We start from the raw sequence: 14,245 nt of genomic DNA on the forward strand, positions 1-14,245 counted from the left end.
ATGCAGCGCAAACTCGTTCAGGCTTTCCGGGGCGGGACAAGTTCTCCAGCCGATCAAGAACTACCTCAAAACCCGTGGGCGCGGCGCTGCACCCCCCCCCCCCCGCCTCCTGTCCGCTGCCGCGGGGGCTCCCCGCCTGCGAGCTCGCGCCTGCGCCCCGCCCCGCCCGCGCCTTTCCTCCTCCCCTCTCCGACTCCCTCCCTCGCCTCCCCAGACCCTTTTGCAGGGCACTCTCCTTTTTCCCCGCTTCGGCATCTTAGTAAACGAGCTGTATTTCACAGCCCTTTGCGGCTGATGAACGCTTCAAACCTGAAAAGCAAAAACATTCTCCTTGGCACCTAGAGGAGAACATTTTAACTAGCTAAGAAGGCCTTCAAAAAACCTCCTCCAAAATTTTCCCCCACCAAGCAGAAGAGAAGCAGAGTGTTTCCGTCCGTCCGATCCTAAGGCGGCTTCTCCGTGGAGCAGAGGCGCGGTAGGTCGGAGGGGGAGCCCCGCGGGTCCGGACTCGGAGCTGCTCTGGCTCGTGTCACTTTCCTCCCGGGAGAAGCTCCTCCCGCCCCCCAGCGGTAGGTCAGGGACCCGCTGTGTCAACGACCAAGGTCCCTGGTCGGATTCCTCATATTTGTTCAATTTGTAGCGAATAGAGGAGATTCTGGAAGTTGTTACCCGAGTTTAAAACAACAGTGGCCGCAATGGCTAATTATAAGTTCACAAGTATTGATTGCCAACAGAGGATTTAATAGGAACAGAAGAGAAAAAGAACCGCTCGCCCAACGTGGGGCTCGAACCCACGACCCTGAGATTAAGAGTCTCATGCTCTACCGACTGAGCTAGCCGGGCGCTGTCCTCAAGGCTTTTCCTTTAGGAATATCATTTCTTGAAAGAGACAGGCTGTACGGTCCAGACACACACCAGACTTTAGGATCTAGTATTTTGCAAATACAAAGTAGCTTTTTGCTACCGGGACCGAGGCACTGAGAGAATGGTGGGGACCGCGTGGGGCCCGGCGGGCCTCCCAGAGGACGGAGACTCATGAGTCCTAAAATCTCCATGTTTCCGAAAGTCCGCGCGGACCGGATCATTTTGACAGCCTGGGTTCTGGCATGAGGACTCCTGAGGAGGAGGCGAAAGAGCGCGAGGGAACGGGGCTGAGAGGCGTAAACAGCCGGGGGAGCAGGTGGGGCATGGGGACTTGCTCTCCCGGGACCTTGGTGCTCCAGCCGCTGCTTCCTTCTCTTCCTAAACCCGGACGACCAGGGTGGTGGGTGGAAGTGGGGCTGAGGGACGCGTCACTGGGGGCACGACTTTGTTTTAAAAAATTTTGTGTGGCTAAAGTAAAAGACCATATTTATTACGTGTAAACGTCCAAGCGAGATTTCAAGTCGGATGAGAGAGCCCCAGGCGGTTTCACTCCTCTCTCCCAACTTTCATTTCTCCAACGTCCGGTACAGGCGAGGAGTTCCGGAGTCAGAAGCGAAGGGTTCTCACTTCTGCAGCCTTGGCAGCTCCGAGGCTCCCCATACCGCCCTGAAGTGCGTCCGGGCCAGAGCTGGTTAGGTGGTTTGCTTGAGGCTGGCGAGAGGCGGAAGGAGCTGAACAGAAACAACACCCAATTCATGGACAGCACTTCTGCGAGGCTGCTTGGAATGAAGAGAGAATTAAACTTCTTTCAACCCTTTTAAAAGGCTTAAAGAAAAAAAAAAAAGACGAAAACAAAGCCACCAGGGAGATATTACATGCCGTGACTCGGATTCGAACCGAGGTTGCTGCGGCCACAACGCAGAGTACTAACCACTATACGATCACGGCGCGCCACCTGCCAGGCGACGTACTGCGTCTTTATTTTATGCCCTTTGAAATAGGAATACGTACCTTGTGCTGTCGTTTCGTTTGCCCGGTTCGAGTGATCTGCCTCAATCAAAATACCAAACAAACGTTTCCACTCTACAACCTCGAAGTGTTGACCCCTGAATCTGGTTCTGAGCTCCTAAATCCCGCGTGCAGGCGTCAACATCGCCCTTCGCCTGGGCAGCGGGCTGCGGCCGGGGACCATACCCGGTCGCCCCTCCTCATGCCACTTCTCTCCCTTCCAATCAAGCCGCCCCGCACAGGGGTGCGAGAGGCCGCCCTGAGGATTTTCCTCTTTACATCTCCAGCTTGTGCGCTGGAATTGACGTTTCTGTCCCCGGAGCGGTGGAACCGGAAGAGAAGTGGAGCTGGTCGAAGGCCCTGCTCTTGGTTTCTTCTTGCTTTCCTCAACGTTCCAAGCGACACAGCGCTCTCCGGGAACTGCGGGCTCTTAGGCTGACTTCCTCATTCTGATTCCTCAGTAAAGCAGAGCCGCATCCGAGAATTAGAAAAACAAATCCGAGTAGCCTCTATTTCAGACACTTCCCTAAAGACCCCACAAGGATAGTTATCATAAACTGGTGAGATAACAGCGGCGGAACCCAGCACAAGGGCTTGCTTGGCTCAGGGTTGCAGCTGCGAAAACCCTAGAGGCTCTTTTTTAGAGACTCCCCTCCCAATTATAGTCTTAAAAAACCTTTTCTTCCACCATGGTTTCCCAAATTGAACTACTTAAAAGTTTCGGGAGAAAAGTGAGAGCCAAAAAGTGCGTTGGCCGGGAATCGAACCCGGGTCAACTGCTTGGAAGGCAGCTATGCTCACCACTATACCACCAACGCCGACACAAGCGGTCTTGGGTCGGTTTCCCTATAAGGAGTAACTCGTCCAATTCTGGTCACATAATTCTCTACCTGATATTCATGTTAAGAGAGATTTCTAACACAAAGTCAAAGGAGGAAGCTCTTTAGGATTTCTCCTGTGGTTACATTAAAAATTCTGTGGCAGTTTCTTATTGATTTACAGGTTTAAAAAGTCAATTCTAGTTTTTTCTATTGTCGTTTGAAGGGGGCGTCTGAAATCCAGTTTTGGGTATAATAACCCCTGAGGGAGTTATTAGGCATTGCAGAGTGTTTTCATTGAGCAAATGCAGTAAGGTAAAATTGCAAATCAAAAGACATACGTATTTTAAAACTTTGGATACATATTGCCAAATTGCTGTGTGGAGAAATAACATCAATTTTCGCTATTAACTTACATCAGTCAATGGGACGTCTCATTCTTTTCATCTTCATGGAAGTGCAGGATAAAGTCTTATCTTATTTTGCATTTATTCTATTACTATTGAGGTTGATAATTTTTCATACTTACCAATTATTTGCATAAGTTTTGAGAATTACTAAGTCATATGCTTTGTCTATTTTTCTATTAATTATTTGCATTATATTAATATTACTGATTTATACCACTTTGTCATTTGATTCTTAACATTCTTTGTGGGATTTTTAGATAAGAAGAAGTTTTCTGTTATGTGTCTAATTCATCAGTTTTATCCTTTATGATTTCTGTCTTTGCTTTTATCTTGGAAAAGTGTTCTACCCAATATTAAGATAACTATCCACTAGTGTATTTTTCTTAGCTTTTTAATTGTTTCAGTTCTTGCATTTAATTAATTCATTTAGTATACGGTATGAGGTAGTAATTCTACTTCCATAAATTTATCCTGAGGAAATACCTAGGATGTATCTACAGAGATGTTCATCAAACTGTTATCTGTAATGCCAAAATTTTAGGGGGAAAAAACTAAAATTCCAGAAATAGGTTAGATTAAATCCACTTTGATGAAAACCCACATGAATTTTTTTTTTAATTCTATATGCATTGTACATTGCTGATGGGAGTGTAAATTGGCACGACCTCGGTGGAAGGCATACTGGCAATATCTATCCACAAATGCACATACCTTTTGAACCAGTATTTCAATTCCTGGGCATTTAGTCCACACACATGCAAAATGACGTATCAGCAAGATTTTTTTATGGCAGCATTGTTTGTAATAGCAAAGGATTAGAAATAACCTAAGTGTCCATCAAAAGGCAGTTGGTTCAATTAATTGTGGAATATCATCAATACAATAGAATACTACGTGCCATAAGGAAGAATGAGGAAACTCTTCATGTCTAAACTTCATGTGTAATCTAATATATTTCTAAAATATATTAAGTGAAAAAGGCAAAGTGTAGAAAAAGCATGCATAGCTTGCTATCGTTTGTGCAAGGGGGGAGCATATTTACATATGTAAGTATGTATGCATGTACTTGTGTTTGCATAAAATATTTACATAATTATGGTTATGAAATATAACATTGGTTGCCTTATTAGAGGGAAACTAGGTGGCAGAGGTAAAAATTAGATTTGTCAGTTATATCCTTTGCATATTTGAATCCTAAACCATGTAAATATATTACCTTTTCTAAAACTAAATTAAATGGAAGGAAGATATCATGTTAGTGAAGAGCGTTTATTTCCATTGGCAAATGTTGGAGATATATTAACTTTAAAAATAGCTGGAAATAAAATAGTATGGACAGCATAATTTCAATTCTGTTTTTAAAACTGGACGTCAACAGTTAATAGGCGGTAGAACAGTTTTTACATTGCATATTTCTGCATTTCCTATATTTCAGCTTTGGACGAATGGGAAACTGACTAGGAGAAACAATGTTAATCATTAAAAGGATTCTGTGGAATGGTTTAAAAAAAAAAAAATAAAAAGAACGTTTCCCTGACCGGGAATCGAACCCGGGCCGCGGCGGTGAGAGCGCCGAATCCTAACCACTAGACCACCAGGGAAGTTAAGAACAGCTTCTCCTAGAAAGTATATGGTTCTGAGTATATGTTTCCACTTAACTCTTCCCCTTCTGTATATTATTATAACTGCCTTGGGTTTTGAGATTCCTGAAAACTGGGCCTTCCTCTGGTGGAAACTACTTCGCGTTTCTTTTTTGAAGTTAGAAAACCCGCGAGAGAACGCCGAAGCCTGGCTCCCAGAGCGAAGCGATGATCGTAAACACACGATCACAGCCCCCAACACCAGAGATAAATAACCGGAGAAGAGACAGAGACAGAAAAGCTCTCAGCTTCACATAGTTGCAGTGATTTCCTGAATTGTGATCAGGAGAAAAGTAAAGATCTTCAGCTGGAGTGCTGCCCAATTGACCAGGAACTTTCCCTTAAGAAATATAAAGGTCGTCGTGTGACTAACGCTTGGCGATCCTGGTCCTATTGCAGCTTTTTTTCGTCTGCGAACTTAGACCAAATTCTGTTGGCCAAAACAAATATTACAGACTAGCGAAAGTCACTGGGCCTACCGGTCCTTGGTGGTCAGTACGACCTGAACTTAACTCTCTGGTGGGAGACTAAGAAGGGCAGGGGTTTGGAGCTTTTAAATTTTTTATATGAAGAAAGCAGAGCGGGATTAAGGAGGAAAAAAGAAATGGGGTGCATGCTTCCACTGAAGGAACTTTTAAAACCATACCCATCAATGTATGCAAATTAACTTTTTTTAACGATATGAGAGAAAAGAAAGCAAATGTAACAAAATATTGACAATGAATCTAAGCGAGGGGTAATTGAGTGCTCATTATTTTATTCTTTCAAGTTTTCTATTAAAAAGTTTTAAAAGAAAAAGTTGAGAAAAACAAGACTGCAACAAACAAAAGCCTCCCCTCAGGCTTTTTTTGGTCAGATGACCACAATGTTATTAACTGTCTGCACATGAGTTCAAACAGAAATTTTGAAAAGCAATCCCCCTCCACATTAACATCAGAAAATACTTTTGATAATGAATGAAAAAGTGAATTTAAATATTGAATCACCAATGATGTGTGCGTATCAGCAGGGCCTGACAGAAGAAATGGGTGGTAGGATAAGGGGTGTTTGTGTGGGTTTTGTGTTGTTTTGCTTTGCTTTTAAAGTATCAATGTTAAAATATCGTTTAAGAAAACTATTCATCCTCCCCTCATCCAATCTCCACCTTCCTGTGGGTTTAAATGCCAGAAATTAGTAACTAAATGCTAGATATTTATTTTCACAAAAACCACTAATCCTGTTGTCACATGTCACCATGGAGTCTAACAGAGCCCCCTTCTTTTTACTCCAACTCTGTTCCCACTGAACAGCAACCTGTACCCCAAGGCTGAAAAAAATGACTAACTTTCAGAGCAGCATTTGGGAATTGTACCTGGGGTGGGTAGGGTAGTAGAATTTATTCCTCTATATCAGAGGAACTCAAGCTCCTTATGTCTTGGTCAACAGTCCATTTTCATCCATTATTCTGTCACCTGCTGGTAGTTTTTGGTAACACATGAGAACCTAGGAAAGAGAGTGTGAGCTCTGGGAGCTAGCTACCTTTCTCAACAGGAAAATACCAGGAGAGGCCTCATCATTCAGGACAGGATAAGCCTCCTCCTCTTCTGGCATCACACACCTAACGGTGGGTGGGGGTGGGGGAGGAGTGCCGTTCATTCACTTCACTCCATGTTCTATTTTCTTTTTTCCTTCTTCCATATGTTTGCAGATCATGTGCCAAACTAGGTATTAGAGTCACAAAAATATACTTAATGAGCTCATAATCAGGGGACACTTGGCTGGCTCAGTCAGAAGAGTATGCAACTCTTGATCTTGGGGTTGTGAGTTTGAGCTCCATATTGGGTGTAGAGATTAATTAAATAAACTTTTTTAAAAAAAGAGCTCACAATCAAATGGAAACCCGAATAAACAAGTGAATAAAAGAAAATGGATCAGGGAATTGAGTAGTTGTATTTTTCCCTGTTCCTCCCGCTAATACAACTAAAAACCTTGGACACTGCACATAAAAAAAAACATAAGAGACTTGATGGGGGTGCCTGGGTGGCTCAGTCGTTAAGCGTCTGCCTTCAGCTCAGGGCGTGATCCCAGGACCCTGGGATCAAACCCCACACTAGGCTCCCTGCTGGGAGCCTGCTTCTTCCTCTCCTACTCCCCCTGCTTGTGTTCCCTCTCTTGCTGGCTGTCTCTCTCTCTGTCGAATAAATAAGTAAAATCTTTGAAAAACAACAACAACAACAACAACATAAGAGACTTGAAAGGCGGAGAAAAGGAGGCAGACCAGCTAGGGGCCTCAGAACCTAAGGAACCACACATTGGTGACTTCCCTGGGTTTTCTTTTTGTCTCATGTATCCCAGATGTGGTGCTGAAGAAGCCAGTGACCTGGAAATGCCAGTGGGGACAGCCAAAGGAAAAAATCAAAACAAAAGCAAGCCTGTTCTTTCTAGCCAAAGGACCAGGAAAGAGGCAGCCTAGCAAACTAGAAAACTTCTAGATAATAACCACTCTACTCCAGCAAACACCACAGAAAGAACTGTGTCTCACTCCTACACAGGCTAGTAAAGGTTGAATGGGGTGCCTAGACTTCCACCTTCACCAGGCCTTTTAGGAGGTGTTCCTTCCCTTCTCTGCTGGATTAGTTCCAGAGGACACATGGTAAAGAGTCAGCACTTTCACCAACATCCAGTGATAACAAAGCCACCCCCATCCCCTACTGTCAGTGGAGGCCATGTGGGGAGGAGTAAAAAGGCCTTCCCACTTCTCCCAGCCAGGCTGGTGTCAGTGGAAGCCTAATGGGCAGCTGAAAAACCCCTGCCCTCACCTAAGCAGTAATGAGAAGCCCCACCCCTCAGGTGTCAGTGGAGGCTGAGTGGGGAAACTGGAAGCCTCCACCTACCTGGCTCTAACAAGACACTCACCCCTACTTCCTCGCCAGAGTAGTATCAGAGAAAGCCAACTAAAACAGAAGGTTTAACTAAGATCCAGAATTCAAAATGTCCAGGTTTTAATAAAAATAGCACTCATCATACCAATAAGAAAGATCTTCAACTGAACGAAAACAGACCACATTTGGATGATAGATGTTAGAATTCTCTGACAAAGATTTTAAAGCAGTTGTCATGAACATGTTTCAACGAGCAATTACAAACATGCTTGAAACAAATGAAAAAATGGGAAGTCCCAGTAGAGAAATTAAGTTTCAGCAAAGAAATAGAAGATATAAAGAAGAATTAAAAAAAAAGAAAAGAACTAAATGGAAATTTTAGAACTAAAAAACACAATAACCAAACCAAACCAAACCAAAACATCTCAGTGGATGGGTTCAACAACAGAATGGAGGAGGCACTGGAAAGAATCCATGAACTAGAAGATAGAACAATAAAAAATACTCAGCGTGGACAACAGATAAATAAAATAAAAAAAAAAAAAGATCAGAGTCTCAGGGACTTGTGGGATTATGACAATAGATCTATTGTATCATTGGATTTCCAGGAGGAGAAGAAAAAAAGAACAGGGCTGAAAAAAGTACTAAAAGAAATAGTGGCTGGAAACTCCCCAAATTTGGCAGAGGGATAAAACCTATGTATTCAAGAAGCTGAGCAAACCCCAAAGAGGATAAACCCAAACAAATTCATGCCAAGACATATCATAGTCAAACTACTGAAAGCTAAAAACAAAGAAAAAATTGAAAGCAATGAAAAATGATACCTTACTTGTAGGGGAAAAACAATGGCAGCAGATTTCTCATTGGAAACCACAGCGGCCAGAAGAAGGGGCACAAAATTTTTCAAGACCTGAAAGAAAAGACTGTCAACCCAGATTCCCACATCCAGTGAAAATATCCTTCAAGAGTAAAGGGAATACAGGGGCGCCTGGGTGGCTCAGCTGTTAAGCATCTGCCTTCGGCTCAGGTCATATTCCCAGGGTCCAGGGCTGGAGCCCGGCATGGAGCCCCGCGTGGAGCCCCGCGTGGAGCCCCGCATGGAGCCCCGCATCAGGCTCCCTGCTCTGAGGGAAGCTTGCTTCTCCCTCTCACACTCCCCTTGCTTGTGTTCCCTCTCTCGCTGTCTCTCTCTGTCAAATAAAGAAATAAAATCTTTAAAATAATTTTAAAAAAGAGTAAAGGGAATACAATTCAACAACAAAAAGACAAACAACCCAATTTTCAAATGAGCAAATGAATAGAACTTCTCCGAAGAAGATATTCAAAACCACCAGCAAATACATGAAAAGATGCTCAGTGTCATGGATCATTAGGGAAATGCAAGTCAATACCACAATAAGATACCATTTCAAGGTCTGGGGGTGGCTACAATTATGGAAAACAACATGTATCGGTGAGGATGAGGAGAAATTAGAACCCTTACACATTGCTGGTGGGAATGTAAAATGTTTCAGCTGCTGTGGAAAACTGTTTGGCAGTTCCTCAAAAAGTTAAACATAGTATATTACCCAGTAATTGCACTCCTAGGTGCATTATACACAAAGGACGGAAAACAGATACTCAATAGAAACCCTATACATGCACATTCATAGCAGCATGCTATTCACAGTAGCCAAAGCAGAAACAAGCCAAATGTCAATCAATAAATGCATAGATAAACAACTGTGGTATATAAATACAACGGCATATTGTTTGGACATAAGAAGGAATGAGGTACTGATTCTAGCTGCAATATAGATGAACCTTGAAAACTTTATGCTAAAAGAAAGAAGCCAGACACAAAAGATCACCTATTGTGTGACTCTATTTACATGAAGTATCCAGAAGGCAAATCCATAGAGATAGAGCACACTGGTCATTGCCAGATGTTGGGGAATGACTGAGTAATGGGTACAGACTTTCCCTTTTGGGGTGATGAAAACGTTCTGGAACTTGATAGTGGTGATCGCTGCACAACGTTTTGAATGTATCCTATGCCACTGAATTGTAGACTTGAGAATGATTAAAATCGTGAACTTTATGTTATGTGTATATTACCACAAGAAAAAAAAAAGTGAAGGAGAAATCCTAGCAAGATTTTTTGTGGATATAGACAAAATTATTCTAAAAGTTAAATGGAAAGGTAAAGGAACTAGAATGGCTAAAACAAAGTTTGAAAAAGAAGAATTGAGTGGGAAGAATCAGCCTACCCATTTTCAAGACTTAAAAGAATAGTCAAGATGGTGTGGTATTGGCAGAAGGATAAATATACAGATCAATGAAACAGAATAAAGAACCCAGCAACAGACCGACACAAATATGCCCGACTGATTTTTCTTTTTACAAAGGTGCAGGAATGATTAAATGAAGAAAGAATAGCTTTTTCAATATACCTTGCTGAAGAAATTGGACATCCATAGGCAAAAAACAAAACAAAACACCAAAAACAACAAAAAATCTCAACTTTACTTTCATACCTTATGTAAGAACTAACTCAAAGTGGATCACCAACTTAAATGTGAAGTGTAAAACTTTGAGGAAAAAAAATTGCTCTTCATGAGCTAGGGCTAGTCAAAGACTTGACACCAGAAGCATGATCCATAAAGAGAAAAACTGATAAATTAAGACTTCATCAAAATGAAACACATTTGCTTTTGCTAAAACCCTGTTATGAGGATGAAAAAACAAGCAGCGATTGGAGAAAATACTTGTTAACCACACACACAACAGAGCACCATTACCTAGAATATATAAAGAACTCTCAAACTCAACAGTAAAAAAACCCAATCTGATGAAAAAATGGTCAAAAGACATGAAGGGACATTTCACCAAAGAGGATATACAGAGAGGAAATAAGCACAGGAAGAGATGTTCAACATTATTAGCCATTAGGGTCATACAAATTGAAATCACAATTAGATATCACTACATACCTATCAGAATGGCTAAAATTAAAAAGAAATGACAACATCAAATGTTGGTGAGAATGCAGAGAAACTGGATCACTCATCCATTGCTTTTGGGAGTGTAAAATGGTACAGGCACCCTGGAAAACAGTTTGGCAGTTTATTAAACAAACAAACAAAAAATATCCTAAAGATGCAGTTTTCATATGACCCAGCATTTGCACTCCTGGGCATTTATCCCAGAGAAATAAAAACTAATGTTCACACAAAAACCTATACACAAATGTTTATAGCAGATTTTTTAACAATAGCCCAAAGCTTGAAACAAGGCAGATGTCATTCAACAGATGAGTGCTACGTCGACAGCATGGAATACTACTCAGCAATGTAAAGGAACCAACTACTGATACACACATGACTTGGATGAATCTCCAGAGAATTATGCTGAGTGAAAAAAGCCAATCCTAAAAGGCTACACACTATATGATTGTTACATAGCATTCCTAAAATGACAAAATCATGGAAATGGAGAACAGATTCGGTTTTACGAATGTTAAGGTAGGGATGGAGATGGGAGGGGTGTAGGTATGGCAGCATGAGGGATCCTTGTGTTGGAGATGGCCTGTGTCTTGACTGTATCAATGGCGGTATCTTGATTGTAATATCGTACTATAGTTTCCCAGGGGTTACCATGGAATCGAATGGGACAAAGTGCACTTAATTCCACCACAGGGAGTGAAGAAACTCCGGAAACACTGGTGCACATCGGTAGCAAAGCCAGCAGTAGGATTCATAGCTCCTCTCCAAATTGTTGGAGATTCTCTTTTACTTGGAGCTTTAAGATCCATATGAGTTCCTAAGCCCTTTCTGACATCAGATTTTCTCAGATAAAGCCAGAGGGCATCAATCTCAATTCTTCCTACTGCCCACAGAAATTCCCGTCTACATAGACTTTCCTGTCTTCATCATCCCTTCAGACTAGTGGTTCTCAACTTCAGCCACACATGAAATCACACGGGGGGTATTAACAACAAAAAAATCCTGGCGGTTGGGTTCCACCCCCAGAAATTCTGATTTAATTGGTCTGGGGTATAATCTGAACATCAGAATTTTTTAAACCTCTCCAGGTGATTATAACACGCAGCCAAGGTTAAGAGCTGCTGCTTCAGGCTCCGAATGGTACACTTTTCCATTAAGCACTATATTACATTCACCTGGCATCAAACTGTTATTTTTCATTTGTGTATATTTGTCTCCATGGCAAGGCTGTAATCTCCTAGAAGGCCTTAATTCTATAAAATATTTCTAGCAAATTTCACATGTTTGATCAACGCTTGAATTCTCAACTAGCCAAGAAAGCTCCTTGGCTCGGCACCAGGATGCGAGTTAATTTTGGCTAATTAATACAGTCCAAATCTACGACGGAACAAAGGAAGGAGATAAAATCTAACATCTGGTGAGAATGACAGACATTATTCCTGATACGGCAGTGGCTAAAGTCCAGGCCTAAATAACTGAGAAATCTTTGCCTGATTAACAATAAATGTCCTGGGACAAAAAACCCACAAGGCATCAATCATCAACCCTAACTACTATTTGTCTCTCATGATAAATTCTACCAGTTCGATTTGTTTTAACCACAACATCTAAGTATGCCAAGAGCTCTTCGGAAGACAGAGGAGCCTGTGTATGCTGGAGTCCAGGAACCAATCAAAAACACCCAAAGTCCTTCTGAGGAACAGTCTAGGTGGATATCACCACTGTATAACTAAACATCCAGCAAGTAGACCCAAAGAGGTAGTAATTCACAGATTGAAAACTCACTCTGTAGTATCTCCTGGGCTCTGATAACTTGCAATGGTCTATATCCAAGAGGCCTAAAATGCCTGACATGGAGGAGATATTCTGCTGAGTAATTTAACAGTATAAATGTCCCCGGTGCCCACTCAGTTTCCAAGTTCTGCTCAAATGAGGGGACAGGAGAAGATCTGTAATTATAAAGACTTGGCACCAAAAGAGATACTTAGAAACATATAATCTGTTGTTTTTTAAATCCATTTAAGCAATGGAACTCTTTTTTCTTAATGAAAGCACGCCCCAAATCCCAAAATGTAAAACAGCTCCAAGCAGAGTTGCTCTGTTTGGACTGGCGTGTAGGAAATCCCTACAGCTCTGGAAGCATGGCTTTGAGATCCGAATTCTACAGGTAAAGGGGTTGAGGGTTAAGTTTGTGTGGTCCTGTCCTTGGGAGGCTCCAGAGAGAAGCCAAGCATATCAAGTAAAAGGAATCAACCATCTCTCTTATGTGAGAGTGCTGGGAAGGTCATGTCCTTGAGCTGTGTGCGTGCGCGCGCGCACACACACACACACACACACACACCCCAAACCTGTTTCTAAAGCAAGGATGGTCCGTAAGGTAAAAACACTTCTACTGAGCCAGTTTAGGTCATGGTAGTGTGAAACCACTTGGGATTGAGAATATCTAGAAGGTTTCCTCAACCAGAGTGGTATCATCTTTGGGGTGGGGGTGGGGCCTTGGAAATATGCAGGGGTACTTTAAAAATTTACACTGACTAGGGATGCAAATAGCACTTAGCAGGAGAGGGGAGACAAGAATGCTAACTGTACTGCACTAGGCAGGACAGTTCCACAAAACAAAGAATTGTCCCACCCATAATGTCAATAGAGCCCCCACTGAGAAACACTGAAGGCAGGGAAGCCTAAAAGATTTGGGTTACTTTACACTCAAGATACACATGACACTTTATCGCAGAGCATCATACACTCCTAAAATTTGTATGGAACCACAAAAGACCCCAACTAGCCAAAGCAATCTTGAAAAAGGAAAGCAAAACTGGAGGCATCATGATTCCAGGCTTCAAGGTCTATTACAAAGCTGTAATCATCAAGACAGCATGGTACTGGCACAAAGACAGACACATAGATCAATGGAACAGAATAGAAAACCCAGAAATGGACCCATAACTCTATGGTCAACTAATCTTTGACAACGCAGAAAAAAAATATCCAATGGAAAAAAGACAGTCTTTTCAACCAATGGTGTTGGGAAAACTGGAGAGCAATATGCAAAAGAATGAAACTGGACCACTTTCTTTTTTTTTTTTTTTAAAGATTTTTTTTTTTAATTTATTTATTTGACAGAGATAGAGACAGCCAGCGAGAGAGGGAACACAAGCAGGGGGAGTGGGAGAGGAAGAAGCAGGCTCCCAGCGGAGAAGCCTGATATGGGGCTCAATCCCATAACGCCGGGATCATGCCCTGAGCCGAAGGCAGACGCTTAACCGCTGTGCCACCCAGGCGCCCTGAAACTGGACCACTTTCTTATACCATATACAAAAATTAATTCAAAATGGAAGAAAGACCTAAATGTGAGACAGAAACCATCAAAATCCTAGAGGAGAACACAGGCAGTAACCTCTTTGACCTCGGCCACAGCAATGTCTTGCTAGACACGTCTCGGGAGGCAAGGGAAACAAAAGCAAAATGAACTATTGAGACTTCATCAAGATAAAAAGCTTCTGCACAGTGAAGGAAACAATCAACAAAACTAAAAGGCAGCCTATGGAATAGGAGAAAATATTTGCAAAAGACATATATGATAAAGGGTTAGTATCTAAAATCTATAAAGAACTTATCAAACAACACCCAAAAAGCAAATAATCCAGGTTAGAAATGGTT

General features: G+C 42.2%; 1 long non-coding RNA gene and 4 other non-coding genes across 5 annotated transcripts; 1 reads left to right on the forward strand and 4 right to left on the reverse strand.

The window, feature by feature from the left end:
- Positions 1–178: 178 nt before the first annotated feature.
- On the forward strand, positions 179–4,441 carry LOC130543410 (uncharacterized). Its single transcript, XR_008958730.1, has 2 exons — positions 179–475; positions 1,455–4,441. It is a non-coding gene; the product is annotated as an uncharacterized LOC130543410 (long non-coding RNA).
- TRNAK-CUU (transfer RNA lysine (anticodon CUU)) lies at positions 771–843 on the reverse strand. Its single transcript has one exon. It is a non-coding gene; the product is annotated as a tRNA-Lys (tRNA).
- TRNAH-GUG (transfer RNA histidin (anticodon GUG)) lies at positions 1,741–1,812 on the reverse strand. Its single transcript has one exon. It is a non-coding gene; the product is annotated as a tRNA-His (tRNA).
- TRNAG-UCC (transfer RNA glycine (anticodon UCC)) lies at positions 2,619–2,690 on the reverse strand. Its single transcript has one exon. It is a non-coding gene; the product is annotated as a tRNA-Gly (tRNA).
- A 188-nt stretch (positions 4,442–4,629) lies between the features above and the next one.
- Positions 4,630–4,701, reverse strand: TRNAE-CUC (transfer RNA glutamic acid (anticodon CUC)). The gene has a single exon. It is a non-coding gene; the product is annotated as a tRNA-Glu (tRNA).
- Between the last annotated feature and the right edge of the window lie 9,544 nt (positions 4,702–14,245).

Source organism: Ursus arctos, unplaced genomic scaffold (genome assembly GCF_023065955.2).
Source record: "Ursus arctos isolate Adak ecotype North America unplaced genomic scaffold, UrsArc2.0 scaffold_12, whole genome shotgun sequence".
Lineage (NCBI taxonomy): Eukaryota > Metazoa > Chordata > Mammalia > Carnivora > Ursidae > Ursus > Ursus arctos.